The sequence below is a fragment of the Rhamphochromis sp. 'chilingali' genome, assembly GCF_963969265.1.
Source record: "Rhamphochromis sp. 'chilingali' genome assembly, chromosome: 16".
NCBI lineage: Eukaryota > Metazoa > Chordata > Actinopteri > Cichliformes > Cichlidae > Rhamphochromis > Rhamphochromis sp. 'chilingali'.
Genome location: NC_137943.1, coordinates 24367603 through 24373602, shown reverse-complemented (window position 1 = coordinate 24373602; position 6000 = coordinate 24367603).

The following is a 6000-nucleotide window of genomic DNA, read 5'->3' as shown; positions in this document are numbered from 1 at the left end:
GAATACCATTCGCACATCATACAAAGTCAGTACGTGACTTTAAAAGAGATGTGTGACCTTTCAGGAATTATGTTTATTTGCTTTTTGCAGAGTGGAAAAATGTAAAAATTGACGCCACTCCTATGTTTGTTTTATCTTTGTATTTTCAAGCCCTAAATGACCTTTTTGAATGAATGAATTAACATATAATGACATTAAAACCGGCAGCACAGTGGCACGGTGGTTAGCACTGTTGCCGCACAGCAAGAAGGTCCTGAGTTCAATTCCAACATCAGGCCGGGGTCTTTCTGTGTGGAGTTTGCATGTTCTCCCCGTGTTTGCGTGGGTTCCCTCCGGGTACTCCGGCTTCCTCCCACCGTCCAAAGACATGCAGCTTGTGGGGATAGGTTAATTGATTAATCCAAATTGCCACTAGGTGTAAATGTGCAAGTGAATGTGAGTGCGAATGGTTGTCTGTCCCTGTGTGTTAGACCTGCGACAGACTGGCGACCTGTCCAGGGTGTATCCCGCCTCTCGCCCTATGACAGCTGGGATAGGCTCCAGCGCCCCCCGCGACCCTGAAAAGGATAAGTGGATGGATGGATGGACATTAAAACCGCATATCAAACCATAACTTGTCTAAAAAACACAGACTTCAACGCACAAACACAGACTACAATTAGCAGGCAGCTAGCATCTGTAGCCACCTTTGTCACCAATGAAAGTGGCTTAATCATTCATAACTTTAACCCTCAATACAATTGTAATGTGGTAGTTGTATAAAAATTCACAATCCTTACAATGGCCACAAACAGGGAAATTAACCTTAAAGACCGTATCAGGAAATAAACGCCTTTATTTCTGCTGTAAAGAAAGGATGGAAGAAGAAGAGGGCAAGGGTGGGCAGTCCACAATTAGGACTTAATTGTAATATTTGCTCTTACCAGTACCACAGTATGAGGAGATTACATTAATATGAAGGAGAAGTGAATTTATTATTCATGTGTCCCTCCACAACAGTCCCAGTTTTCATGTGGCCGCTTGAGAAAATTAATTGCCAGCCCTGTTTTATGGTGATTAACTCTCATTTGGCGCCAACACCAGTCGTGCAGTTGAGAAACTGCAGGGTTTTTTTTGCTTTAGGGAGGACAGTGGGGTACTGCTAGCATGGCTCTGGAGTTTTATCCATCACAAAGCATTTGCGGTTGTCCAGCACATTGAAAAAGTGCCAAGTTCTGATTAGAGTGCTATGAATCTCATCTAACTCTAAGCAAGAGAACTAATAAGTGTATTTTTTTCAAAGGTGGATTATGCCTTTTAGTGCTTGTGTAATACAATAAGCAGCACTTTGAATTGTTATGTGTCCACAGGGTATCTGAAAGTGTTTCAGTGCCTTTTGGAGTGGCCCACTTCAAGCCCCGGAGAACTCCCCTATTCTCATTTATCAAATAAAAAGCACCTCTCTTTGCACCTTTTGAGAGAGAACGAATTAAAAAAGCAACATTTTTACTGTCTGTGGAGCCATGTGTGTGTGGTGTGACGAGTTGGACCAGTATGATTCCTGGTGTTAACAGCTAATAAATTGGGGCCCATCCCCTCTGTGCTCTACTGGCTCAATTATATCCACATGTAGCCAGTATTCCTGCCATGTTAGCCTGAGTGTGCTGCATATTTTTAAAAGGTGGGTTTCCATAACACTTGCTGAAAGCTGCACTGGTTGTTGGGACACATGTTTGGGCTCTGTGGAAGCCAAACGCTGGCTGTTTTAATGCAGAGGTGCTGTGGAGCGCAGCAGGGGCCAGCATGTGGTCTTTGTTTCTCTGTGAGCAGAGACGACAAACAGGTTTATTAGCCAGATAGAGCCGAGAACAAAAAGAGGAGCTTATTGCACCTTTGTCTACAAGTTTTCAACATTGTAACTGACACGGCAGTTTATTAAATGAACCGACATCGCGCTAATGCGGTCGAATGCGACTAATCCTGCTCTGGATCCCATTATTCATTCAGGCTGTCTTGATCGGCTTTGGTTGGTTTAACCGGTTTTCTCTGTTTGTAGGTGTACAACTGAATGCAATTAATATTCATTAAGGTTTTTTTTTTTAAAAGTCTTCACTAGTGAACCACTTTAAAAAACAAAACAACAAAAGAGCATGTGGTAAAGGTCAAGAGTTGAACTGGTCTCTCAATAATCTTTCATCTTTAGTATCAACTCAGTTACTTAACAATATAACACTTAGGCAATGTCATGCAACACATTGTTAAAAGGAAGAAATGAAAATGATCTACAAAGGTACAGACAGCTCTGAATGGTGACAGTCAAGTGTCGCTGTGAAATTCAGCTGCACTTTAGTTAAGCTAATTCAACAAAGCAACCTTGTTGAAGGCCCCCAGCAGCTACAGAAAGTCTCCAGGACTGTCTCTGGGCTGACTTTTCTAACAAATGTTTGACGGTGTCTGAAATTAGTGTAGGATCGGAGCCAGCTCTGAGAATGTCATGCCACTGGCGTGTGCCAACCTTTTCTGCTTAACATTCCCCCCCCCCCCCCCCCCGAAACCCCCATCCCCCCACCTTGTCCACATCCCCCTACATTTTTTTTCCAGCAGAGGGGACAGCGAGCCTCAATGCTATCATTCTTTGATTCTGTTTGAATCTGGCCGCATGTGAGCAGGAAAAGGAGCCAAACGTGCTTCCTGAGTGTTCGGAGGGGGGAAACGCTGTAATAAGCAAGGGGGTGGGTGGTTAAAAATAACCGAGGTATATAAGCACAGAGCAGGATCCAACTCACTCTCAAACTCTCGCTGCCTCTCGCCCAGTCGGGATGTCGGAGCGGGCCCGCCAAGTCCGCTCTCTCACACTTACACACTGTTTTTCCATGAAAGTTAATGCAGTAAGGCAAATCCTCAGTGCGGGTGATGAAGCACTTGCAGACGTGACATAAACACTATGCACGGCTGTGCTCATGTCACTAAGTTAAACAGCCCAAAACAATTTCGGCAGTGACAACATGAAGCTTCATCATGGAGAACATGAAGCATACATCAGCGTGATGAGCTAATAAACCTCATGCTTGGTGTTTTTAACATTCCCATTTGTATTCTGTCAGAAACTTGGCATTTTGGGAAACCCGTAAAGTTATCTGCCTTTCCACACTCAAAGAAATACTGGACGCGGACATGATGTGTACAGTATTATTCTGCTGAGGTCGAGCATGTTCTCGCAGAACAGCATTGTCTCGTTCTTCTTTTGTGCTTTCTCTCTGTGAAACTGCACTTTGTAGTTTGTTTGATCTCTCCATTTTTGGCTGCACGGGGATGGGAGGTTCTCTTTAGAAATAGCTCGTCTTTATTTTACACCAAGTCCTGAAAAGCATGTTGGACAAAAACAAAAGAGGATGCTTAAAATTCTCAACAGTATTGTCACAGTCCTACGTGGGAAAGTTTTTCTTAAGAGAAAAGAATAGATTTTACAGAACGACTGCTGCTGTTAATGCAACAACATGTCAGCAGCTTCATTACTCCTGAGCAACATGACAGCCTGTTGATAAGTTGATCACCTCACAGCACAGATAAGACAGCAACAGTAATAGTTCGAACAATTGTGAAATTACATTGTTGCCCAATTGTAAAACGATTGTGTAAATTTCAGTTCAGGGAAAGAGGCTTCGCTGGAAATTGTACTAATCTATACTTAATCCTGCCATATGATGACTTTAGTGGTTCCTCTTCTGCAGTAAGAGCTGAAAGTGCAGTCTTTGACTCCAAGAGAGACGGCGCTTTTACTGACAAGTGCACTGAAACCAAGATATTTGTCCTGTTTTTCCTTTTTTACTTCTGACCTCTGTAGAGTGGAAAGCACGTGGGGGCAATTTTCCCCACAGGGATCAACTGAGTACCAGTTCTTTATGAACTTGTTACAAATCTTTGAGTGCAACCTGAGAGATGTTTTTACGTGGGCTGCTGCAGTCATAAGAGTGTCCCGCCCATCGTATGTCCAGCATGAGTATATGCCCGGTGCGCTCAAATGAAATTCTCTCCTCGGGTATGCACACTTCTCCACAGGAAGTGACAGCTCAGAACGAAATACAAACCCGTCTCCTAAATGTTGTACCAAGTATTCCCACAAGACATGCCAACTACTTTTGTTGCCTTTCACATCAATTTGCTCTGCTTCACAGACCAGTGCACGCTGAGTGAAGTTTAACGTGGGTATGGGCTGCTCGCGTATAAACGTTTCGGTCATGTTTGGCTTGGTTTTGAATCCGCCAGGTGCAGCATCGTTGAGTCAAAGATTTCCTATTAAGCGGTGTTAGTTGAAACAAAGTATCTAAAATGTGCACTGTGAGAATCAGTAAGTCTGTAAAAGGCTTCAGGTAGAGGTTATTTAATAGATACAGTACAAATTCAGGGCTATTTACAGATAATTAAACGAGCCAAATTAACCTTCTTGTCGTTTTCACCTTTTTTTTTTTATAAATACAAACCTTGAGCAAGAGCTTGTATAAACATAAAATCAGCAGCTGTGGCTCAGTGGGTAGAAAAACCTGATGTTTCATCCCAGACTCCCCCTGTTCAAGTGTCCTGAAAGGAATCTGTTGACATTTATGAGACATATATAAAGTATGTCGAAGTCACTGCAACAGACCAGTAAATAATAAGCCACAAAAATGCCATAAAAACACAAATATTTAGCCTCTTTGTTTTTACAAGTTAAACAAGTGAGATCCAATCTTTCTCTTAGAAAGAAGGCAAATATTAATAGTGCTCCCTTTAAGTGAGACAAAAGCATGTAGTAAAATGCTAAAGTTCAAATGGCACTGGTGTAATATACTGTTGAGACAGCCTGTTGGGGTTTTTTTCATATGTGGGCTTTCGCAGAGCGACAAATCTTGCATAAGGTTTCTGAATTTAAACATAGTGGTGCAAGAAGATTTTAAGCAATGTCTCTAAAAAACCTTGAGTTCTTTGGTAATTGCCTAAATGTAATCTATCAGGCATTACAGGGCAGTAAAGGTAGCTGAGTAAGAGAGGAAGTGAGATTGCTCTCACTCTCACTAGTAGCAAAGCAAAAAAAGGCTCGCGGAGCAGAGCAAGGGTCAACAACAGCGGTCATGGGTTCAGACATCAGGCCGGCTGCTGCGCTGCCTCTAAAAACACATTTCCTCTCTGGCCTTACTGGACTTCTTCTGTGTGACGCACTTTCCACTGAACACACAGAGCTGACAGGGCTCAGGATGTGGAAACCTCACAGCTGAAAGTTTACTGGTGAAGGTGGTGGACATGACAGCTTGATGAGAGGTGGTGTATCTGTCATTAGAAGCTGACTTGGATCAGGTCATTGGCACACTGAGTACTTTTGCGCTTTTTTAACCTGCTGAGGTTGAGGATAAGGTGTGTGTCTCTCTTGGGGTTTCAGGTTAAATCCTACATAAAGTACAGTTGGAGAGTACCTAAAATATAGTGTGTACTTCAGGTTCCTATCTTGGAGTTGCATAGGTTTCTTTTGACTTATTCTGTGCTGCATTTTAGAGGGAAGCATTCCTTCTGAAATAACAAGTCTACATTAAACTTACAAAAAAACTAGCTTAACATCAGCTTCACGTGCAGATAAATGGCTGCTTACAGGTAATCTAAATCATTACTCATCCCCAATTGCCTCCACTAATCGTGCTTCAGTGTGACATTTAATAAAACACGTGCTTCTTAAAACAATCTCTTCTTTCATTGCACTATTCTATGTTGAATTGGATCCAAGGAATAAAGTTTAGGCACCAATCTTTCTAATTCCATCACACTTTGGGAAAAAGTGGCACAAAAAAGTGCGGAGTCGTACCCTGCAGAAAGCCTGTCTTCATGACCTCTGGAGCCAGGCGACTTCCTCGGATTCCTCCAGAAAACAATCCCCCTTTCCTCAAATCTCTCGGTCGAAGTAGCAACAAACACTAACGCTGATTTGTGATGCAAATGTGAACCCAATCGAAACCAGTAGCCCCAATTATGTCATTTACATGTGAACGGGACGTT